General features: G+C 42.9%; 1 protein-coding gene across 6 annotated transcripts in view; it reads left to right on the forward strand.

Moving 5' to 3' along the window:
• Window positions 1-25463, forward strand: part of ANKRD11 (ankyrin repeat domain 11) — a 220659-nt gene that overhangs the window by 70529 nt on the left and 124667 nt on the right. The window contains exon 3 of one of the 6 annotated variants that reach the window (XM_006762181.2): window positions 4970-5027. The exons of the other annotated variants lie outside the window; for them this stretch is intronic. The gene's annotated coding sequence lies outside the window, so the exon portion shown is untranslated. The remainder of the gene's footprint in view (window positions 1-4969; window positions 5028-25463) is intronic. 6 annotated transcript variants of the gene reach the window in all.

Genomic DNA, 25463 nt, shown 5'->3' on the forward strand with positions numbered 1-25463 from the left:
TGGTTTGTTTGGGTTCTATAATCGAAACTCTGTATCAACTCCAGCTCTGAGATCCCAGCTCCCTGAAAGCTGGTTTCTGGGGTTTCTTTTAGCTTCTATATTTGCTACTATGTTTCTTAAACTGCAGGCTCAGAGGCCGGCAAGGCAGGACGGGAACGTTGCAGTCCTCCATCACTGAAGCAAGCAAGCAAGCCTCATTTCAGTTTAAGCTGCCTGGCTGCCGGCCGCCATCTTGGCTGGCAGTTAATTTGCATACCACCCCTGATTAGCCAATGGGAATGGTAGCGGTCGTACGCCAATTACCATGTTTCTCTTTTTTTTAGATAGGATGATGACATACAATCCTATTAGCATATTTACTGGAGCTCTTTATCATAAGTTGTAATTTCTGTATATGAAAATGATATTTTCCAGTTTTTATTGAGATGAGAAGAGAAAGTACTCCAAATTTTCTGTCAGAGGTATTTCTATATTAAGAGAAATTTCTTGATTATTAAGAATGTTATGACAAGGTTGGAGGACTCAAGGTCATTTATTTTCCAGCGACCTGGAAGCCTGATTGGGAAAGCAGTCTTAGCATGTTCTACATTGTGGAGAGAACCAGATAAGAGCTCCTGTTGTTTTTCATGGACCTTGTGAATTGTTCTCACCTCTGGATTGGACATAGCCGCTGAGTGCTCCTATGGAAGCTCACTCTACATCTGGGACATGGTGAAAGAGTCCAGAGAGGAGCAACCCTGTGAATTGCTAACCTTGTTTGGTTTGCATATCCACCTGTGGGTCAGCAATTCCATTTTTGACAAGTTGTGGTTTGAGCTTTCCTTATTTGTAGCCCTCAGAATTAAATCAGTCTCTATTATAAGAACTTTCTTTGTGAATCTTTTGGTATACATATTTTTTTAATCCTCACCCGAGGATATTTTTCCATTGCTTTTTAGAGAGTGTGGAAGAGAGAGGGAAACATCAATGTGAAACACATCGATTGGTTGCCTCCTGCACGCACCCACCAGGGCCCAGGCCGCGGAGGAGCCTGTAACCGAGGTACGTGCCCTTGACCGGAATTTAACTTGGAACCCTTCCACTGAGCCAAACCGGCTAGGCCTGGCATACATTTTTTTATACACCTACTCATGTAAATCAAAATAATAATTCTCAGTTTCCGACTTACTTCCTTCTGTTCAGTAAATATTTAACACCTGTTATGTACAATATGCTGTATAATACTCAGCTGGGTTTCCAGGATGAAGAGTAACGGCACCTGGAATGCTTACTGTCTGTCAGCATTGGGCAGCTTTAATCCTTAAAGATCCTCTGATGTGGGCATTATTCCAATTAGAGAAGAAAAATGGAAGTTTAAAATGTGTGTGGGACTCCCACAGTCCAAGGGCATGCTTTTCCATGAGGCCATAGTGTTACTTGTGAAAATAGGTGTATGAGGTTCTGTCTTCTGCCCTTGTGGTACTTATAGTCTGCAGTAAGATGCAGTGCTAACAGAGAGATCAGCCAGAAGCTCCTGTGAGAGGAAGTGTGCAATGGGAAGGGAGGAGACCATGTTTCTTGGGGGTTGGGGTTGACAAAGGCTCCACCAAGGCAGTAGCATTTGGATGGGTTTTGAGTAATAAGTAAAAGCAGAACAAATGGCCATGGGGATTAGAAAAGGAATTTTGGGTGAGGAAAACAGAATGGACCTAGAGCAGAGAGTAGTTTGATGTGTCTAAAGATTTGGGGCACAGGCAAGGTTGGAATGCCAGACCTAGGAGCTAGGAGGGTCCTGAAAGGTGGTGAGCAGAACCAGGTATTGGAAGAGGGGTGTAGGGCAGGAAAGCCAGTGAGGTAGGCATGAGACCCTTATCTCCATGACTACTCTGGGATGGAGGGTTCAAGGCAGGGTTCCACAGAGTGTGGGGCTTGGGAAGCTGTGCAATTAGATTCTTTAGACATGGTGATTAGGATGGCAGTGTTGCTGTGGAGACGGGAGACAGAGAGAAGCTGTGATTTGGGCATAATGGATTTGAGCAGTGGCAGGAGTGACTGGATACCCAACAGGTAGCTGAAAGGGACATCTAGGTTTAGGAGATAATTCAGGACAGGAAGTTGAAGTCTGGAGTCTCCCATTGGTGGTGGTGGTGGTGTGTGTGTGTGTGTGTACACACACAGATTTGATTTTTTCATTAAGATAAAAACATCTATAAAAAGTTTCTCTCACTGAAACACCAGTAGATTTCTTTGAATGGATAGATAATGTTCTAGGTCATTTTCCTATTTTGGGAAATAAGGTAACTTGTGTTCTAATCTGTACATTGTTACATATTTAAACCTCACAATAAGTATAGTTCACACAGTGTTTCTAAAAAATATATATTTTTATTGAGTTCAGAGAGGAAGGGATAGGGAGAGATAGAAACATCAATGTTGAGAGAGAATCATTGATCAGTTGCTTCCTGTATTTCCCGCCCCCGCCCCCCAAAAGAGGGATTGAGCCCCAAATCCGGGTATATGCCCCGACTGGGAATTGAACTCTGACCTCCTGGTTCATAGGTCGATACTTAACCATTGAGCCACATGATGGGGCTCTCACACAGCCTTAATGTTACTTTTTTCCCCCATGCAATTTTAGGGTTTTTAAATGGTCTAAGGAAGCAGTAACAGTGATGTGCTTTTGCCTGAAGCCTCCTCATAAGAGCCCAGGATATCAAGTTTAATTTTACAGATATTAAAATTAAAGGCTTAAGGAGTTTGAAACCGTCATTTAGTAGTCATTTTTGTTTCAACTTGAAACAGGTCTTTTATTCTTTGTCAACCATTCTACCCCGTCTCCTGTAAGATTGAACTTCCTTTAGCTTTGGTGTATAAGGGATGGGACCAAATGTGCCAAAACACGACAGAACAAATGAATGCAAGGAGTGAAAAGGTTGCACTTTCCCCTTTGCCAAGTAGGACTAAATGGCGTTAAAGCTCTGTCCCCTGGAATCTTGGAATCTACATGTTTATTCCAGATCTTTCCGGGGCTGCTGTATCAGGAGGTTGAGTGGGTGGTAACAGAGTTAAAGGAACTCATACCCTTGTCACCATGGCTCTAACTGTTAGGGGATGTTCTTTTTCTAATTTAAACAACACATTTATATATCAGTTTTTAGTTTTTCCAGTCCAACATGGGTTGTTGCATTCTCACTCCTCTTCACCCGTCTTATGATGTTGGCTTTCAATAGATAAGCAGAAGAGTGGGGAAGTGGTTGCTGGGTGGCAGGGAGTTCTTTTGGAATGGATATAGGCTTATGCTTGTCTGGTACTTTGAAATAATTGTGTAACAGCTCCTCAGAGTTGATATTGAGTGTTTTATGTAATAATTGGTTTTAAGGTTTATCACTTGGGGGTAGGGGGAGGGAGTAATGATATCAAAGTGTCTTTGCTAAATTGGATGAAGTCAGCCACTAGCAAGATCACTGGTGGTGATTAGATACGGGTTCACTCTCCAGGGTGTCTTCCTTTCTTTTTAGATTTTTAAAGTTGATTTTGAGAGAGAGAGAGAAACTTCTCCTGCATGCCCCCCAACCTGGATCAAGCCTGCAATCTGGGGTGTGGGTAGGGAGATGGAACCAGCAACCTCCTGGTGCATAGGATTTTGCCCAATCAACTGAGCCACATTGGCCAGGGCCAGGGTGTTTCTTTTTAAAAAAAAAAATATATATATATATATAAACATCAATCAGCTGCCTCCTGCACACCCCCTACTGGGGATGTACCCGCAACCAAGGTATATGCCCTTGACCGGAATCGAACCCAGGACCCTTCAGTCCGCAGGCCGATGCTCTATTCACTGAGCCAAACCAGTCAGGGCCTAGGGTGTTTCTTGATTAGATAATGGAGTTGGTTAAAACCTGTTTCCTGTGTTATTTTTTTTCTAACATAGTGTTCAGAGAAAAGCAGCTTTGAGGGAAGTTTTTTGTTCCAGGAGTTTGGTGACTAAGAAGTACAGGCTCTGGGCTTATTGCAGGCCCTGGACCATAGGTTCAGCTCTGTTAATGTGCATTCTAGGTGATGGGTTAAATATCAGCTGCTGTGGCTGGATTCTGAGGTAGAGTCAAGAGAGGTTTGTTTCTCATACAGCCTGCCTATTGTTAGTTCTCAATATAAATGTTTCCTGAATTAGGGACAGATGTCCTAAGTACCTAAGCCAGTGTTTCACTATTTTCCTTTTGCTTAGAAAATGGACCAGGAGGTCCATTGTGAATTTCTTAAAAAATAAATACTGTTTTTCTTTATTTCCATTTTCCACCCATGTAGAAAGTATAAGAAAACATGAAAGGGGTACAGTCTACCTTAAACCCCATTGTCCTGGCGATGAGCCTTATTAACTACCCTTCAGTAGTGGACAATTAATATCCTTACTGACTTTCGGTGTACCTGTCCTATCATTTTCAGTTAGCGCTTTGCATCTTTAGGTTCCGCATCCATGTATTCAACCAACTATGGATAGAAAATACTTGGGGGAAAGAAGTTATGTAATTACTGATGGATACTGTGTACTTAGGCCTATGATGGTTGCTCTATACTGAACATGTACAGACTTTTTTTTCCCTTGCCATTATTTCCTAAACAATACAGTATAACAACTATTTATATAGCATTTGCATTATTTTAGGTATTACAAGTACTCTAGAGATGATTTAAAAGTATACAGGAGGCCTGGCCTGTGTGGCTTGGTGGTTGAGCATCGACCTATGAACTGGGAAGTCACGGTCTGGGCACATGCCTGGGTTGCGGGCTTGATCTCCAGTGAGGGTGTGGGGGAGGCAGCCCATTGATGATTCTCTCTCATCATTGATGTTCCCATCCTTTTTCTCTCCCTTTCTCTCAGAAATCAAAAATATATTTTAAAAAATGTATACAGAAAGGTATGTGTAGGTTATATCAAATACAACTATCTTTTATATAAGGGATTTGAGCATCTGCATTTTGGTATCTGCAGGGAGTCCTGGAATTAATAATTCCTGAGACTGCTGAGGGACAACTGCATTCAGAAAAAGGTATTGAAATCTCTAAGGATGTATGTGATTTTGTGTATTTCTCTGCAGTTTGTTTTTACTTCATGTATTTTGAAGCTCTGTTATTTAGGGGTATAAACATTGAGACTTACATCCTCTTGATAATCTGCCCCTTTATTATTTCGAAGTGACCTTCTTATCTCCTGATGGTCTTTGTCCTACAAGCTATTTTGATTTTACAATAGCTACTCTCTTTTTACTAGTAGTATTCTGTATTCTTTCCATCTTTTTAAGTAGAAACTACTTTATATTTAAAGAGGGTTGTTGTAGACAGCCTAGAGTTGGGTATTGCTTTTAAAAAAATATTTATTAATTAAATTGTTTGGGGTGACATTGGTCAATATGAACATATAGGTTTCAGGTGTGGGTTTCTATGTTACAATATCTGTATATTGCACCATGCACCCACCACCCAAAGTTAAATCTTCTCCTGTCACCTTATATTAGGACCCCCTTCTCCCCCACCCCCTTCCCTCTGGCAATCACCACACTGCTGTTTGTGTTTACGAGTTTCAGTTTTATATCCCACATATGAGTGAAATCATATAGTTCTTATTTTTTTCTGACTGACTTATTTTACTTAGCATAATTTCTGAAGGTCCTTCCATGTTGTTCTAAATTATGCTATTTCATCCTTTCTTATGGCTGAGTAGTATTCCATTGGGTATATGTACCACATTTTCTTTGTCCAGTCCTCTGTCATTGGACACTTTGGTTGTTTCCATGTTTTGGCCACTGTGAATAATGCTGCAATGAACATAGGGGTGCATATATCTTTGTGAATACATGATTTTGAGTTTTTTAGGTATATATACCCAGGAGAGGGATTGCGGGGTTGTATGATAGCTCCCTATTCTTAATTTTTTGAGGAATCGCCAGATTGCTTTCCATAGTGGTTGTACCCATTTATATTCCCACCAGCAGTGAATGAGGGTGGCTTTGTTTTGCCCTCATCATAATGGCTACCCGACTTTTGTGGGGTCCCACCCCAAGCACCCCTCCTGCAGATTAGTCACAGAGGGAAACAGCTGTTCTACTACAACAGTTCTTGGTTTACAGATAATATGCTCCTGGACCCAACTCCAAGGCAACGGGAGGATAGTTTGGGAGTCTAAGGGGAAGCAGGGTTCTATGGTTCCGTTTCTTTGTCTGGAACACCACTGATGGCCGATGGCAGAACTTCATGCTCTGTCAGGTGTCTGCTTACTCAGTCAGTTTGCTCCCTTTCCACTCACTGGCCCTGTCTCTCCCCTTCCCCTCCCCCTCAGCTTTGAGCTCCAGGCTGCAGGACTGTGTCTACAGGGTCCTTTGTGCTCTCCCTTCTCATCTCCCCGTTTATTCCTAGTTGCTCACCTTTAGATGTTTCAGTGCGTGGGTCTCTCAGGTGTGTGTCTGAGTTGAGCAGGGATTTCTTTGTTGAATTATAGTTGGTTTACTTGTTGAAATTTCATGGGGAGCGGAACAGGTGCCTCTCAAGCCACCATTCCTCTGATGTCACTCCCTCAGATAATGCTTTTTAAAGAAACTCAGTCTACAATCTCCGTTTAATGGATGTTTAGACCATTTACATCTAGTGTGATTATGAATAGGGTTAAGTTTAAATCTACTGAGTATCACTTTTATAGTGTAATAACCTTAAAATAATGTACGTCTATGTCTCCCCTCCCAGCCTTTCTGCTATTGTTTCTTTTCTTTTTCTGTTAGAAGGATGAGTAACATTTGTCTAACACTTTATAACACTTTACACTTCATGAGGCCTCAAAACAAACCTTTGAGGCAATCAGGTTCATAATCACTTTACAGATGAAGATAATTTAGATAATAGCCATGATATGAGGTTACATTTCTTGGATCTGAATCCTATGCACGTCACATTATATTATGCATATACTACATTACCACACAACTAATCAGGTTCTAGGGTTTTGTTTTTTCCCCCCTCGAAACCATTTCCCTTATACTAGTTCCCTTTGGAATAGAAGCCTTTCTGCTTTTACTTTCCTTAGTGTAGCCTCGGGGAAAACATGCATTCACTGCTATTTATAATTTCAGTTTTTCTAAGTGTGAAGTAGCACCAAGATAGCAAATACATATTCATTGGTAAAGTAGTAAGTTTGAACTTGTCAATGCTTACTTAACACTTAAGAACATTACTGTTTTACCTCAAGAAAAACACCAGGGTGTATAATGGGCGTGTTGGAGACACCAAAGGAAATCACTGCAAACAAACATAATGCCAGATTAAGCAACTTAAACTTTATCTTGTTCAAGTTCTTATCTCTTTTGTTGAGTCTCCTCTGATAAGCAAAAAATGCAAGATCCCTTCTAATAGGTCTTTCTTTTTCCCTTATAGCTGACCGCACTCTCAAGAGCCCCTTGCTCTCATAGCTGCTGTGCTTTCCTGGTTTCTTCTTCACAGAACCTTCCAGGATCCTGCTCTCTTTTGTGGACATGCTGGTCCACTGGACAGTCGGGGTGTAGGGGAGGGTACTCAAACTTCCAAGTCATTCTCATTAGGTATAGGTCACTAATGTGTATTTCTTTCTGGTTGTCTCTGAAATGCTTTCGCCTCCATCAGCTCATCCAGCTTCTCCTGACCGTTTCTCTAGACTAGAGCTTTTCAGCTCAGTCTGCTATTTGTTATGAGATGCTCAGCGTGAGGTAGCGGACTCTGTGATTCCTCTTGTTTACCAATCCATTATGAGACCTCAATTTTAGGAGCTTTAAAGCTCCCCTCAGCCTTACGGGGACAAGGTTTTGCCTTCTCATTCCGGAAGCTGCAGCTTTACCTTTCTCTCCAAAAAGCACCCCAGAAAAACCTCGCATTGCTGACGTCCTCTTCCTTGCTAACCCAGTGCCCCCCAAAAAGCCTTCGCAGGCTGTGCATCCAGCCTCCCGACTCCAGCCTCGGAGGCCACCATCCAGACTCCCTGGCCACCTCCCTCCCGCTAGCTGCGGCAGATCCAAGTACCCTGCTATTGTTTTCTTACATTTTACTTTTACATGTGTTCTAAGCTATTGTTTTTGTTTAAACAGTGGGACATCTTTAAAAGAAAAAGTCTGATGTATCTGTCTGCGTCATTGCCATTTTTGGTGCTTTTCTAGTGTAGATTCCTATTTCCATCCAGTGTCATTCCCTCAGGCTGAAGTATTCCTGTCAACATTTTTTGTAGTGTGGTTTTGCTCATAAGTTCTTTTTGTATGTCTGAAAAAGTTTTTACTTCAGCTGTGTGTGTGCATGCGTGTATGTGTATGTATGTATGTATGAAACCACCTTTATTGAAATAATTTACCCATATAAAGTATTACAGTGAATGATTTTTAGTGTATTCACATGGCTTTGTTTTTGGAGGATTTTCAGTGGGTGTTGAACCCCCCAGGTAACAAATATTTTTTCTTTTAATTCTCCACAGATGCTGCTCTCTGGTTTTTGTGTTTTTTGTTTGTTTGTTTTGCTCAGGTTGTTTCCTTCGAGTCTCTGGTATTATCCTTGTGTCCTTTTTGTGTGGTCTTTCTCTCTGGCTGCTCTTTAAGAGTTTCCTTTTATCTCTGTGATGTACCTTGGTGCAGTTTTCTTCATGTTTCTTTAGTCTTGGGGTTCATTGAGCTCCTCCAATCTCCAAGTTTATAGTTTCCATTAAAATTGGAAAATTTGATTGCTTCAAATATTTTTTTCTGTCCTTCATGCCCTGTAGGAATGCCAGTCACACATCTGTTCAATTGCTTGCAGTTGATCCAGTTCACTAGTGAGTTGCTACACTCATCTTCTCTCACAATCACCTGTTCTCTCTGTTCAGCTCAGGGTAGTGGAGTTCCATGATCTTTCTTTCTGAATGTTTGTTTTGCCGCTAATCCCATCCAGTGTGGTTTTCATCGCTCATGGTGTAGTTTTCACCTCTAAAATTCATACTTAACATGCCTCTAGTTAAGCTTTTGTTTATTGGGGAATTCAGTTATTGTAATTGTTTAATGACTGTGTCTACTACTTTTGCCATCTGTGTCAAGTGTGGGTTGGTTTCAATTGATTGATTTTTCTCATGTGTTATAGTTTTTTAATTACATGACGAGATTTTTTTTCACTATACTTTTTATTTTGGAAATGTTTTAGATGGACAGAAAAATTGTAAAGATAATTGAGAATTCCTGTGTATCTCTGATCCAGCTTCCCCTGATTGCTAACATCTTACATTACCATGGTATATTGTCAAAACAAACCAGCATTGATTCATTACTATAAATTACACTGCAGACTTGATTCAGATTTCCTCTTCTTGACAGTTTTGAGAAGCACCATTTAGGTATTTTGTAGAATGTCCTCCATTTGGGCTTGTCTGATGTTTTCTCCTTAGGATGGAGTTTTGGTTTTAGTTTTGGTGGGAGATGACCACAGAGATGAAGTGCCTTGTCATGACATCCTGTCAGGGGGTGCAGGTTGTCACCATGGCATGTGGGATGCTAATCTTGGTCGGAGAAGGTCCCTAAACTGTGTTTACTATTTACTTTTCTTCCTTTGTCCTTCAAATGCCAGCACTAAATTCAGTGCCCATGCAAGAGGATTTGTGGGGAAAATGTGTTTTTTCTACCTGTTTCTTGGTTTATTCAATTTTTTATTTACATTAGTATGAGTTTGTGTATATTTATGTTATACCATCCTTTTTTTTTCTTCTTTCTTTTCTCAGATTGTTTTAACTTCCATGATTGGGAATATCTAGATGCCAAACACTGAATTTTGCCTCAATGGGCGCTGCACAGTTTTGCATTCCTGTAAATCCTCTTAAGTTTTGCTGTGGGAAGCAGTTTGCTCCTTTTAGGTCTTGCTGCTCTTAAGGTTTGTGAGGTAGATGGGGTCTCCTTCGTTGTGGGCTAATGCTCCTCTGGCTGAGACCTTTCTGACTGTCCTGACCTTCCACCAGTCTCTAGGCTGTGATTTGGCTGGTGGAGACTGGCACAGCCTTATCCTGGTTCTCTGCCTGCCTGTGGGTCATTTCCTGCTTGTTGCACATTTAAGGGTATCTCTGCAGATTTCTGGATAATTTGAGAGGGAAAGGAAATGGGGAGGGAGGGGAGAAGAAAGATAGAGGGGTGGAGATGTAGAATTCTGCCCTTTTAAAAAAAATTTTGTTAATCCTCACCCAAGGATATTTTTCCATTGATTTTTAGAGAGAGTGAAAGAGAAAGGGAAAGACAGAGAGAAACATACATGTGAGAGAAACCCATCAATTGGTTGCCTCCTGCACAAGCCCTGACCAGGGCCTGGCCCGGTAAGGAGCCTGCAACTGAGGTATATGCCCTTGACCAGAATTGAACCCGAAACTTTGGTCTGCGATGCTCTATCCACTGAGCCAAACTGGCTAGGGTGAATTCTGCCTTTTCAATCATCTTGTGGGCTTTTCTGTAACTCTATTTGTGTGCAAAGCAGAAACTGCTTCCATTCTTTCATGCAATTTTTAAAAGTATTGTTTCATTTTATATCATTAAAATTAACCTGATTTAGGAGGACAAGGGAACATGACCTCAACTGCAGGGTTGTGGGTCCTGGGCTGGAGTAAGGTCTGTGCAGTTGTTCATAGCATGGTGTCATAGATGTTCGGGATTAGATAATTTTATTGTGGTTGCAATGTGATGTTAACATTCGGGGAAAGCTGAGTTGATCTGAACTTTTTTTTTGCAACTTTTTTATAAGCCTAAAATATTTTAAAATAAAACATTTTAAATAGATCCAATAGATAAAAAGAATCCAATAGATAAGTACAGTTCCCTCCCCCCCTCCAGTGGATGTTCACAATGTTTCACAAGATGAGTACAGTTGTAATAGAAATTGCTCAAACTCACAAGTATGATGTGAAACCTGAAAGTGCCCTCCTTTCTCACCCTCCCTGCTGGGGTCCAACCCCAGCAGGTCCAGGGGTCCCCAAAGGTGTGGACGGAGTCAACGAAGAAGGAATGACATGGAGACAGCGTTCAGTTGATCAGCAGCCTAGCCAGGATCTCCAGCCAAGTTCTGTGTCCATGTTCTCTTGCTAGGTTCTCCAGCCACATTATCCAGGTTCTCCAGCCAGGTTCTGTAGCCATGTTCTCTCGCTAGGTTCTCCGGCCAGGTTCAGTCGCCAGGTTCTGTAGCCGGCTTCTGCAGCCAGGTTCTGTCTAGGTTCTCCAACCAAGTTCTGTAGCCAGGTTCTGTCCAGGATCTTTTGCCATGTTCTGTCTCTAGGTTGTTAAGGGGTTTTATTCCCTCCCTAACTTCAGGGAAAATCCCTACCTGGGGAAACAACCTTTCTCGGAGAGGTGACCTTGGTTAAAACACAGTGCCAAGAAGGTGAGCAAACATATTAAGAACAGTATTCCATATATGCCAGGTCCCTTGAAACAGCAAGGATGGACCGGCTCCCGGCACCCCCCCATCATTCCCAACCCCTCCTCTTTTTTAGACAGAAGGTAGCTTCTTTAGGGAGTGTTCTTCCTCCCCTCTGTTTATATTGTATTTGCATTATTCAGCAGATTGGCTTTTCTTTTTAAAACTTGATGTCAACTCCTAGAGATATTTCCTGCTCTACACTCTTCCTTAGTTGGGCTTCACTGTTTTATTTCACCATCACCCTGGTGGTGGCTGGCGTGGTCTACCTCTCCTGGTTTTTCTGTCCTGCTCTGTGTGGCCACACTTCTTATACATCCTGTCTACACGCTTCATGTGTTCCCACCTGTCTGGAATGCTGTCTCCTGGCTCTTTGCAGGGCCTTCAGCTCTCTCCTTGTGGTCCTTCTCTCCTCCCCCACCCCCAATACCACACTCTGTGGAGGGCTCTTGGATTATGACTGCAGGAGGCCTCAAGTTCTCAGAGGGTCCTGGGAAACCTGTAGTGAGACCCCTTCCTGCTTTCACCACAGATGCACATTATTAAGCCCGTTCTGGGCTTGACCTAGGATGTTCATGGTACAGTGAGTGATTCCAAGGTGTCTTGCTGGTGCCTGGGGTGTGCATTTCAGGCACACCAAAGTTATGAGACGTCCATTTACCTGCAGCTCAGTTGGTGATGGAATTGAGCTGTCAGGCTTCCATTTTATGACTATTTAAAAGTCAGTACATCATCTGAAAATGACTCTGTGTTTGTTTTGACTTGGTGTAATCTATGCTTGCAAGGCTATTAAATAAAAAATTTTTGTAACTTGCGAAAGTCTGCTTTATCTACTTGCCAGAAGGTAATTTTACTAAGTCAGAACACACATATGTCACTACTTGTGTCCTGAAGGCTTCTTTTAGAAATACTGTTTCATAAGCAGGTGTCTTTTATGATAAAATGCCAATGAGCCAGTGTTGGCAGCCCCAACCCCCTTGCCCCCATGGTTGCAACAGTCATTCTAGGGGAGACTATTCCCTGTGGTCTTCTAGAGGGCCTTACTCTTCCTGATAGCTGTGCTTTGTTCTCTGTTCTCAGCCATCACAGCTGAGAAAAGAGGGGCCCTTGAATTGCTGAGCTGTTGTGTCCATATAACCACGTTGGCTGCACTTTTTCAGTATCTCAGATCTGGAAGAACAGGTGTCTCATGAATAGGGACAGCAAAGAGTATCATGATATGTTTCCTGGTACTGTCATGTCATTTAAAACCTGGTTGTACTGATATAAGAAGGAAAGGTTACATGAATTGTCTGTTTTAATCATCAAACATTTAAATATCTGTTACCTTGCAACTTTCATCCACAAATTCATCATTTCCTTCTGTGGTTTCTCTCTATATCCCAGATAACCTTGGCATCACACACCTGTCTCTCACCTCAGTCAGCACCACTGGCATCTTTTTTTTTTCTTTTTTTTTTGGCCTTAGGTCATAGGTATTTATTTCCAGGTGACAACAGGCTGCTGGGGAGAGACTGAAGCCAGTGGGCCTAGTACAGCGGTTCCCAACCTGTGGGTCACGACCCCTTTGGGGGTCGAACCACCTTTTCATGGGGGTCGCCTAAGACCATCGGAAAACACATATATAATTACATATTGTTTTTGTGATTAATCACTATGCTTTAATTATGTTCAATTTGTAACAATGAAATTGGGGGTCACCACAACATGAGGAACTGTATTAAAGGGTCGTGGCATTAGGAAGGTTGAGAACCACTGGCCTAGTACACGGAGGGCAGGATCCTCTCACTAGGAGCTGTCCAGTGGGGAGTTCACAGATTAATTCTGATGTCAGAGCATTTTCTATTATGTGTTAATTACATGGGTTGTGTCCCACTAGACATTGAGTGACAGTATAGCTCATGTCCCTGCATGCTTTTCTAGGAGATGAGGTAAACACTGTCTTTGGCACCATGGAATAAATTATTTAATTTTTACCTTTCTGCTATTAAACAGCAGTGGAGGGAAAACAGGTTAGGATTATGGGTCCTTGCAATTTTATAAATTAGTGTAGAACCATGCATAGATTTGGGTAATCACTCATGTGTTTCAGTGTTAATTTAGGGAAAGCTTGTTCATGTACAACGTTTGTAATCTTTTTTTTTTAATCCTCACCTAAGGATGTATGTATATATTTATATGTATATATATGTATGTGTATATATATATATGTGTGTGTGTGTGTGTGTGTGTGTGTATAATTGCTTTTAGAGAGGGGGGCGTGGAGAGAGTAGGAGAAACATCAATGGGTTCTATATGCACCCTAACCAGGGATTGAACCCACAACCTAGGTATGTGTTTACCCTGACTGGTAATTGAACCCGAAACCTTTTAGTGTATGGGTTGATGCTCCAACCAACTGAGCCACTTGGCCAGGGCAACATTTGTAATCTTAAATGGAGAGGTTAGGAATGTTGATTTTTTAAAAGTAAGTTGCAAAACAGTAAATTCAGTACGATCTCATTTTTGACTGAAAATATCCTCTGATGTCTCACTGGAGATGTGGGTGGTGGGGATTGGTCTCTAGTTTTCTTATAGTATGCCAATATTATTTAAATTTTTGCAATAAAAATGTACTGCTTCTGTTTTCACATTAAATGGTTGTTGTTGTTTTTTAAAAAGAGAGTGATCATGCCTCACTTCCTCTTTCTCCAAATGCCTTGAGCCAATCTGAATGAGGCCTGGGTTAATGTTTTCCATTGGCTATTTTTAGTAACTGTTTCAATAACTTTTAAAATAACTGACAGTGGTTTGAAGGTTGAAAATCTAGATAAAGAAAGGGGAATTTGACATGGCATAATTGAATAAATGGCTTTATTAATTAAAAATTGTACTTTTATTTCTTGGTTATGTGGTAAGGTGGGGATAAAATGTTTATATTTTGACTTTGGGTAGCCTGGCTGTGTGGTTCCAGGTGCAGCAGGGACTAAAGTAACATTTTTTTTCAATTTTGGTTGGGGCACCCCTGCAGTAATCACTGGCCTGAAATGTTTTGATGGCTTTGCGGTCTCTAGGGGAAGAAGAGATGGGTCAGAACAGGTCTGCCTGGGGTGAGGGTGGTCATGTCCCTCCCTCCACCTGTTCCGAGCCCAGCCCACTCCCTACTTCCCTCTGCCTTCTTTTGGCCACTATGATAATGCTGACAAAGCTCTTTTACTTGAAAGATCTCAAACGCCCTGGGAGTGATAGAATAGATATGATCTGAGTGCCATGGGAGGCCATTGCCAAGAGAGCTTGAATGGCTGTACTTTGATCACCAAGTGAATGACCTTTGGCTGGCTGTCACATATGCCCTCAGATATCTAATCTGGCCTCCCCTGTCACATCCATTTGTGGGGCTAAAAATGTTCACTAAACATGATGGTATAAGTAAATTTGGTGTATATATATCTGACAAATCAGCCTGAATTTTAAACAGCTGAAGGGCATTGATTTCTTGAGAATGAGAATTCTAAAGATCCAGTTCTGTGGATCACATTTCCTGACAAGCTTGTTGGTGGGGGGGTCTGTCTAGGTTTGGAAAGAGGAATTTTATTGTGTGGAGTGTCCTTTGTCTGAAGCCAGAGCCGTGTGGGCCATCGGAGGTGGAGTGGCAGGGGAAACTCTTCATTGTGTGCGATTTACAATCTTGAGTCCAGCTGGGTACATTCAGTAGCAAGTTACTGGTTCATGGAACTCTGCAATCAAGGGCAGCGAGTCTGGGTTCAGGTGCAGCTTCCTCCTCTTCCTGAAAATATTTCTTCCAGAAGAGTCCTGAGGCTCTGCTTCTTAGGCCAGCTGAGGATATGTGTTCACCTAGTACCTGCCAAGGCAAAGGCACTGTGGGGATTTCAGGGGTGTGACTTGGGGGCTGTCCATGCTGCATGTTTTACCTGTTCAAGACATAAGGTGACACCCCTCTTGAAAGGAGGCAGGAGGCAGGAGGCAGCATGGAGGGTTCCAAAGTCTTCTGGAACCCAGGAGGTTTGAGATGACTCTTACTGTGACCATTTCATTCTAGTCACCCTCAGTGCAGGGTTAACTGTGTGTTTTTGTGATGGAATGTGTGTCACCCATGTAAGTAATTTGTTCCCATAATTACAAAGTGATCTAGCCTGTTTTATTAACTAGAAGGATGCTTGTCATAATTTGATTTTTGTTCATCAGTTAAGATCATGACTTATACAGTGTAAAAGCTGTTGTAACCTTCACACAGCAAGCCTAGACTGATAGGTGTTACTGTGTTGGTAGTTCTTTGGTGTCTTTCTTTTTGCAGTCTCCTCTCTGTTGCCCACTCCTACACTCATTTCTGGATAGGTTGTTTACCATCTGCTCAGGCCTGGGCACTGGGACTTGTCAGACCTTGCCTGGTGTGCGGGTGCAACAAGCTTTCCTCTGGACTTGCTGGGAAGCAATTGTGCTGTTTTTTTTGGCTCTCTTCCTAACCTCAGGAATGCATTGCTGAGTATGAGCCTCGTAATATTTTGGGCCAGAACTGCACAGAATCTTTATCTCCTTTAAATCTCATTCTTAATGATAGTCACTTCAGTAAATACTTGTTTGTGAAATTGCCCAGTTTCTTTCTCTAACATCTGCTCTTTCTTTCCTCCTCCCTTGAAACAAGCATACTTATTTCATTAGAGAGCCTGTCACCTAGTCATGTTCCACTGTAGTTTTCTCTGATTTTCTGCAAATGAACCTATGTCCTATTGACTTTTGTCTTTTAGCAAAGACTTGTTTGGCCAGCAAACATGTTGGCTCTTTACACGCCCAGTGCACTCCCCCAGTTGTGTATGACTGCAGAATGTGCAGACCCTTGAGAACGTGGGAGTCCCTTCAGGATATGGGGGACTTTTGAAGATGTGGGGGACTTTCGAGGATGTGGATGTAGCCATGTGGTGCTCTAGAGTAGCCTACACTATAATACCTGAAGGCTCATGGCACTCAACCAATTTAGGAGAAAAGCAATTTAAAATGACCATCGTCGTTTTGCAGATGGGGATGCCAGAAATAACATCTTTTCACAGTGAATTTCTTGGTACAAAAAATAGGCATTTATATTTGGAGCTGAGTTGAAACTGGAGTAGTTTAAAGATGCAGAAAATTATGTTTGGTGAGTAAAGATGAAGGTGTATGTTTTTGAAAGATGAGGATTGGAAACTGTGAAATGGTAAGTTTCTGCAGCAGGTTATTTCTAAGTTTTTTTGTTTTTCTGCCTTTTCAAAAATTTTAGATTGAAATTGTATTTCTTTGGAGTTATTGAAAACAAGCACAACATAAATGGAGGTGACAGCCCCATTTGCCCTCTACCCCTCACCCCAATTCTTCTTCAGTCCTGAGAATGCACATGTCTTCCATAAATTGAACCTAAGCTGCTTCTCGTGGAGCTCTTGTATTCCGTGAGAGAAGTGAAAAAGCAGCACAGTCAGTGTTCAAGGGCAACCCTGGAAATGCATTGGTTCAGTTAGTTGCATGAGCTGGGTTCTGGATGCCCTGCCAAGGTCTGGATGCACACTATTAGTTCATCTATGCTGTGCCTCTTCAATCTGGCAGCCTCCTAATCCCCATGTTCACTGTTTACATTTGATTTGAGCTTTTAAACAGATTTTTTTTTAATTCCACCTAGAAACTGATAGAGAAGGTCTGTGTGAGAAATTCTTAGATTAAAAAAAAGGAGATAAAATACTTGAGTGTACCTTGTTTGCTGGGATGCACACCAGTTTTCTTCTAAACCCTGCTAAACTGAAGATGGCTGCTCCAACTGCTTCATGACTAGTGTGGGACAGGTGTGGCGGCTGTCCAGTGACCAGTCAGAAAGTCTTTACAGGCACTTCTAGCACCACACATTGTAGGGCCAGCTCTTTTAGGAACATTGGTGGGCACAGATGGACCCCATGTGCCCAGTCTGCTTTCTGCTTGTTGGTTATTCTCAGGGAATATCAGAGTTCTGAGTTCTGCTGTTCAGAGACAGGGCAGCCACCTGGGCCTGGCCTTGGCCATGGCTATAAGGATGCCTTGATACCCCCAATGTGCCATCCACCTCCTTTACAATGATCTGCTCCTAAAAGGACCTTCAACTTTATAAATTCCCTCCCTACCCTCCATTTCTCCCAAAAAACATGCAGGAAAGAAAAAAAAAAGATAATTTCTCCTCGATCTTCCAGACTCTGGCTGCATCTCCTCTCCTCCACATTTCCTAGTTGTGCTGGTCACAGAAATGATTCCTAACCACAGCAGGGTATCTGTGGATCAAAGTCTGTGGCAGGCATGGTTCCTGCCCTGTGTGTGTGTGTGTGGGGTGGGCGGCGGCGGGGGTGGGGGGGGAGTCCTGAGTGGGCGTGTGCTGTGAGGAGTCCTGTGTGGAGGATGCTGTGCATGTGGAGAGCCAGAGTGAAAGACACAGAAAAATGACAAAAGTGATGCAGTAGATGTTTATTAACCCTTTCTGATCTTCTAGCCACTATTACACTTAGACTGTTTTTACATATTAGGTTTATAATTCAGGCTTATGGATAAATTTAGATGCATTTTTCTTAGCCTGCTAATATTCAGGATCTTTGTGTATACCAGTGTATTAAAGAAAGTCTGAGAAAATGTACTAGTTAACCATGATTTATAATTCTATCCAACATGTGCTATCTATAGCCTAAGAACACATAAATTTAGTTTAATATCTTTTAAAAGTCTACACTTGTTATTTTCTATTGAGGTAGTTAGGATGGTCAAGCCTCAATGTAATGATTTGAAATTATTATAAAAAATTTGGACTAAAGGCTTAGTTGGTTAGAACACTGTCCCAATTTGCTAAGGTTGTGAGTTAGATCCCAGGTCAGGGCACATACAAGAGTTAACCAATGAATGCATAAATACGTAGAACAACAAGTTGATCACCCCCCCCCTCCCCTTTCCTTTTCTTCCCTCCCTAAAAATCAATCGGTAGAAAATATTTTAAAAAGAAGAGGTGGGACTAAATATCATTACAATGATTTTTATGCATTCAAAGATACTTGTTCATCATGTGCTTTTTCAACCTGGGTGGTTTAATTCTTAACTTTTTCCATAACTTGGACAAAGTCTGTGAAAGTACTTTTATTGCTGTGTTCTGTAGAGGAGCTTTTCTTATCTAAACAAAATGATCTGAGTAATACTTATTTTCTCAGGTGTTTCTACTTGGATGGCGCAAACTAGAAACACAGAGATATCATGGGGAGGGGAGATGGTGAAGAAAATTACCAGTAAAATAATTATGGCTCCCCCATGCCATTCACTTATACTTAATGGCTCCCTCACTGCAACTTTGTAGAGGTATGAGTGAAAAACAACCTGTATCAATCTAACTGTACCTAGGGAGAGATGGAGGAATAACACCCAGGAATTGTACTTGCCCATCAGTCATCAAGTGTTTTCTTTAGTAGTTGGTGGGTGTTAAGTGTGGTGTTAAGTGTTTTTTAAGGTTCTCACAGTTGAAAGATTTGTTCATGAAATAGCAACATAAGTATCTAAAGTAAGCCATCTAATCTATACTAATAAAAGGGTAATATGCTAATTAGACCAGACATTTTCTGGACAAAGCCATGGTGGCGGGGGCCGAGGCAGAGGCGGTTAGGGGCGATCAGGCCAGCAGGCAGAGGTGGTTAGGGGCGATCAGGCATGCAGGGGAGAGCAGTTAGGGGCGATCAGCCCAGCAGGGGGGAGCAGTTAGGGGGCAATCAGGCTTGCAGGGGAACAGTTAGGGGGTGATCAGGCTGGCAGGAAGAGGCGGTTAGGGGCAATCAGGCTGGCAGGCCGAGGGAGGTAGGGGGGATCAGGCCAGCAGGCAGAGGGGTCCTTGATTGTAGAGGGTGCAGGCTGGGCTGAGGGATGACCCCCCCCCCCCCCCCAGCTGTGCACAAATTTCGTGCACTGGGCCTCTAGTAGTTAATAGAAGTTTAGGGAAAAGAAGTGTCCAGCAAGGAGTGGAGGATTTGGGGAGAAAATGGAGAGATGAGAGAAGACACTGGGGTACTTTTTATGCTAGAAACTAGACTTTAACTGAGTTGGGTCTGAGAAAGACCCAGAGAACAGTGTCTTGGAAACAGAAAAGTAAATAATGAGCAGTGAGTTGCCACTGGCCTGGTGAGTGAGGCAAGGAGAGCTGAAGTTAAAAATAGGCAGGAGGTTTTGGGGGATGACTTCAAAGCCATCTCTCTAGCTGGAAAAGCATCTATATATATATATAAAAGCCTAAGTGACCTTTACGACCAAACGAATGGAATGACTGGTCGACCAATTGCCATGAAGTGCACTGGCCACCTGGGGGCAGATACTCAACGCAGGAGTTGCCCCCTGGTGGTCAGTTTGCTCCCACAACCAACCTCACGCGGACCCTCCCCTCTCCCACCCTGGCTGTCCGGCCAACCTCCCACAGTCCCTCACCCCAGCCGGCCAGCCTCTTGGAGGTCCCTTTCCCCAGCCAGCCAGCCGGCCCCCCATAGGCCTCAATTGCCAGCCAGCCCAAGGGACCCCACCTGTGCATGAATTCGTGCACTGGGCTTCTAGTTATAAATATATTTGGTGTGCATGCTGGGTCTGAAATGACAGGTGTGCATACTGTGTCTGAATGAACAAATGAGCATGGCCATTGAGACCCTGAGACCCTGTCCTTAGCACCTCATATACTCATTTAGCCTTCCTGCCACAAGATGGAGAAAAGGGTTTGTGGCTGGAAGTTTAGGGGTTGGTCTGGTAGCATTGCCCTCATCAAGGACCTATCATAGATACATAGGTGCTTGCTTAGAGCACAGGGATGGAGGTGGGCTGGAGTGTCAGCCCTGGTCAGTGGAGGAAGAGTGGCTCTCCTGACCCAAAGGCAGACCTGCTCGCCTTTCCAAAGTCAGCAATGGTTTGGTTCAGGGAGGAAGGCCTTCTTCCAGAGCCGAGGAGAAACTGCTCCTATTTATAGAGTCCTAATGGTACTAATGTTCTCTCTCCTCCAGAAGCTGACTGCTCTAGATGGCACTTGGGCTGGGACCCAGGCCTCCTTACCCTGTCCAGTGGGTGCCACCTGCTGAGACTCATGACCCAACGTCTGTTTCCCAGATGCTTAGTTTTCTGAGACAAATGGAATTAGCAGTTCTGGTCATAATTAATTATACTGATTATGCCAGTCTTGTAACTGTAAAAGGTAGGAAGGTAGGTTGAAGAGCGTGTCTGCTCCAAAGCAGGAGTTACGTTTTCAGAGCTTTCCCGTGGGTCTTGGTTAAGTGTTAGAGTTACACAGGTTTTTTTGTTTGTTTGTTTGTTTGTTTAATGGGGGCATTTTACTTTACCAAGTAAGCTTGTAGAGAATGTGCCCTGATTCAGAGTCAGGACTGAGGTTTTTTTCATCTTGGTAGATTTTGCCCGCCCCTCCTACCATTTGTATCTATTCTTGTTCATCAAATTATGTTGATCATTATATTTCACATATGAGTGAGATCATGAGTTACACACTGTTTTGACTTTGCTAAGTAAAGCATCTCATGGAAATATGAACCTCAGGCTTTTTTTTCTTTCTTTTTTTCTGGAGTCGTTGGTTTCTGGATTTTGTGAGCTGCATTTAGCATTCTTTCTGTTCATTTTCATCCTATAGAACTTTACTTTTCTTGTGGCTCAGAAAATCTGCACCATGACATTAGCCCTGTGATGAGGTTGACAACATAGCTTACTGTGCAGTTGCTGTCTCTTTTGCTCTCCAAAATTAAACATGTGGATTGTGGAAATGATTTTCCTATACCTGTACACTGTCCTCCTACCTGGTAACAAGGTAAAGGCTGCAGGGAGTTCTCCTCTACCTTCTGTGCCTTTGCCCTCAAGTCCCTGGGATTGAGACCTGTGTCTGGCACTGGGGGTGGGCAGGGTAGCACACTGCTAGGAGGAGGGAAAGTGGCCCTGGCCATCGTGCTGATAGCTGGTGCAGGTGTTCTTAGTGTGCTCACGATTTTAGGAACCAGAATGTACAACTGCAGCAGGTGCTTTCAGTCCAACTACTCCTGCAATGCTTAACCCTGAGGGTTCCAATAGCCCAAGGTACAGTGTTGCTGTTATGAGTATTGCCTTTAACCCCACAGCTTATGTTACACTGGATGATCTTTATTTTTAAATCATTTTTTATTTTTCAATTACAGATTACATACAATATTATATTAGTTTTAAGTATACACTCTTCCTCCTCCCCCTGCCCCTTCCCACCCTCCTCTTTCTCCTCCTCCTCTTCCTTCCTCCTGCATCCCCATGACGTAAATGTTGGAAAACTTGAAGTTGTCCCAGAGGCTTCCTACACTATCTTCATTTTTTTGGATTTTTTTTCTTTTTACTGTTCTGATTGGGTGTCTTTGTTTTTAGTATTTTTTTTTTTTTATTGGATTTCAGAGAGGAAGGGAGAGTGAGAGAGAGATGGAAACATCAGTGATGGTAATCATTGACCACTGCCTCCCACACTCCCCCTACTGGGGATTGAGCCTGCAACCTGAGCATGTTGCCTAGGCTGGAATCGAATAGTGACCTGCTAATTCATAGGTTGATGCTCAACCACCGAGACTTACGGCCAAGTTCTGTGTCCTTTTTCATGTTGTTGAAGTTCTCACTAAGTTCCTTGAGCATCCTTATAATCATTGCTTTGACCTCTCTATCTGGTAGTTTGCTTGCCTCCATTTCATTTAATTCGTTTTCTGGAGATTTCTTCTGTTCTTTCACTTGGGTCTGTTTCTTTGTCTCTGCATTTTGGTTGCTTTCCTATGTTTGTTTCTGTGTAGTAGGTAGAGCTGCTATGTTACCCTGGACTTGGTAGAGTGGCCTTGTGTAGGGTCTATTGGCACAGCCTCTCATTCATTCGAACTGGGCGATCCAGCTGTGCCCTTGTTTGGGCTGTGTGCATTGTCCTGTTGTAGTTGAGTCTTGATTGCTATTGGCTCTTTTATGTGTGTGGTCCAGCAGAGGAGCTGCTGTGTAGGAGCTGACCCTATGGAATAAGACTTGTTTTAGTGAGCTTGGGTGCTCACTGAGTCTGCTCCTTGAGTGTGTCACTTGTGAAGGTGCTAGGGTTGTAATCCGGTATGGTCTGGAGCTGTCCACTAGGTACATTGGCTCTGGGGCCTCCCAGGAGGTGCAAGGTAAGGCCCTGCCTATGCCCTGCCTGGGGCCACTTAGCACAAGCTTCAGAGTGATCTGCAGATGGCTGTTGTTTGTCCTGGGTTTGGGGGTGCCCAGGAGAGGTGAACCAAGGCTAGCTGCTGCTAATGTGGAGCCTGGGGCCACTTAGCAAGAGATGTGGGGTATGCAGAAGCCAGCTGCTGCTTGTTTGAGAGATTTTAGGAAAGTCTGAATCATGAGACAAAATAGGCCATTTGTATGGAAAAGCCACTGGAAACGGCTTGAGCACACAAGTTGGGTGGGGTGGGATCTCAGGGAATCAATCACCAGGATGGTTGAACAGTGTGAACCAGATTGATGGGGACTCAGATATGGTACCCACTGCCAACTCTGTGTGTAAGGAGGGGTGTCTCAGAGAAGGAGCAATAATGTCCTCTTCCAACACTTTTGACTGGCAGAAAGCTATCTCCTGTCCCAGTTCTCTCCCTGATGCTGGACAGTTCAGTTCCTCCCCTTATGTACCTGGTTTCTTTCAAGCTGTTGCCCCAGCACTGAAGCTCAGAGGTAGTGAGTTCTCGTAAGTCCATGTCCAGGCCCTTTAAGAGGAACTGCCAGGGACTCCAGTAGCCATCTTATCTCCCTCAGCCTCAGTCCCCACTGATCTTTACAACCAGAAGCTATGGGGACTTCTCCTGGTGCCGGGACCCTGGGCTGGGAAGGCTGATGTAGGGCTGGGACCTCTCGCTCCTCAGGGTGAAATATCCCTCCTGATTTTTACCTGCCACATGTGAGTGTGGGGCCAGTCAGTTCTGCATCTCTGTCCCTCCTAACAATCTTAATGTGGTTTCTTCTTTAAATCCCTAGTTGTAGGACTTCTATTCTCCTAGATTTCAGGTGGCTGTGAATGGTTGTTATTCTGTAGTTTAGTTGTAATTTTTATGTGGTTGTGGGAGTTCATGTTTATCTATGCCACCACTTTGAACAGAAGTACACTGGGTGATCTTTGAAGGCCTTTCTATTCTATTACTTAACTCTCATAGGGTCACTATCTAGCAGCTCTTTATCCTCTGTCCAGTGATACGAAATGGTAGGAGAGTTCTTTTGGTAATAATAATGGGGGACAGCAGTAATGATGAACTGAATATTTTTTTTGTAATTAAAATACTAGCTGTAGTTTCTTTGGCTTTTCTTAGTTGTGTGTGTGCACATATAAGTGTGCACAACAGCCATTTTATGAATGACACTGACATTGACTGGGTCATTCAGGAAAATGTCTAGGGACCTTTGAATAGTTATGGCTAAGAGGGTAGACAATGAACTGTCAGGAAATGACTTTCAGGGAGCCCTGAGACTCAGCTGCTTTCTGACTACTTCACATATAAAGTTAAATTTTTTATTTAACTTCTCATTGGGGATATTTGCAAACATTTACAATATTTGAGAGAATGGTCCCCAATTTCAACAATTATTAATTTTTTTGTTATTTGGTTATATCTCTTTCCTCCCCTGATTGTTTGTCTTTGTTTTATCTTTTTAACCTTAAAATTTTAGTATTTTAAAATAAATCTCAAACATTCTATTATTTTACCTAAACATACTTCTATAGTGTCTCTAAAAGTTAAAGCCTTTGTTCTAGCCATGGCTAGTTTAAGCAGCTACTACTCATGACTCTGTCTCTAACTCTTTCTCTCACAGACCTGCTGACAGCCTTACTGCAGGTGGACAGCCTTACTACAGTGGGTGCTCCAGAGCAGGCAGCTTCTCTGGGCCAGCCTGTTGCTTGGCCTTCCTGCAAACCCCTCTGACCCCTCTTGTGGGCAGCACCCAATACCTTCACCCTTTCCATGGAGGATAAACGTGTGTGGCTTTTTTTCGTAGACTTTGAGTAGTATAGCATATGTTGCTATGCGCTTACTTGTTTTTTCGTCCTAAGAGTGTAAACTCTAAAACAATTTAAAAAAAATGTTTTTATTGATTTATTTTTTATTTTTTTAAGAGAGAGAGGAAGGGAGATGGAGAGAGGGAAAATCGATGTGAGAGAGAAACATTAATCAGTTGTTTCCCATACATATCCTGACTGGGGATCTAACCTGCAACCTGGGTATGTGCCCAGATGAGGAATTGAACCAGTGACCTTTTGGTAGCATAGGATGATGCTCAACCAACTGAGCCACACGGGCCAGGGTTTTAATGGTATTTTGTATAGAATTGAGTTTTTAAATCTTTATTTGTATGATAATCAGGTACTATTATTGGTGGTCTTTGTGGTTTTTTTAGTTCACAGTGGGAATTGGTAGACAAAAACCCCTGGATTCAATGCAGACACTCACTCCTGTCTCTGTATGCCTCAATTCATTGCTCATCTTCCCACCATTAGAGCTCTGGTAGCATTTTTTAAGAAGGGGTGTTTAGTGAACCAGCCTTTGGCATTGTGTAATGGACCTCTTTGTTAGGATAAGGGAATGCCAATGCAGTTGCACACTAGCCATTGGATTTACTTCCTTTTCTGGTTAGCATACCTGAAGTCAGTGTGATCATTTGGTTTCTGTAGAAGAGCTCAGTGAGAGGGTCACAGACACCCCAACACAAGGTGGAGGTATGGTCCTGACAAGGCCACCTGATGGGTACTGGTTGTCCTCAAGCAATTGTAGTCCAGACCTCTCTTCCTTCTACATCCTGGTGCCAGTTGTTAGTGCCTCAGTCTGTAAGTGTGGCTCTGGTGGATCTGCATTGGCTTGGTCATCTTGGAGTGCTCCTTCTTGGGATTGGGTGCACTGCCTTACCACTTTCTTGCCACTAGAAAGAAGCTCTGCTGGCATAAATGGCACTGGACTTGTGCACTGACTTCCAGGCAACCTCTGTGCTCTGCCATCAACCATCCTACTGGTAGGGCTCACCTGAGCGCTCTCTGTCCCAGATTATGGGTGGTAGCTGGATTC

The sequence above is a fragment of the Myotis davidii genome, unplaced genomic scaffold (genome assembly GCF_000327345.1).
Source record: "Myotis davidii unplaced genomic scaffold, ASM32734v1 scaffold77, whole genome shotgun sequence".
Taxonomy (NCBI): domain Eukaryota; kingdom Metazoa; phylum Chordata; class Mammalia; order Chiroptera; family Vespertilionidae; genus Myotis; species Myotis davidii.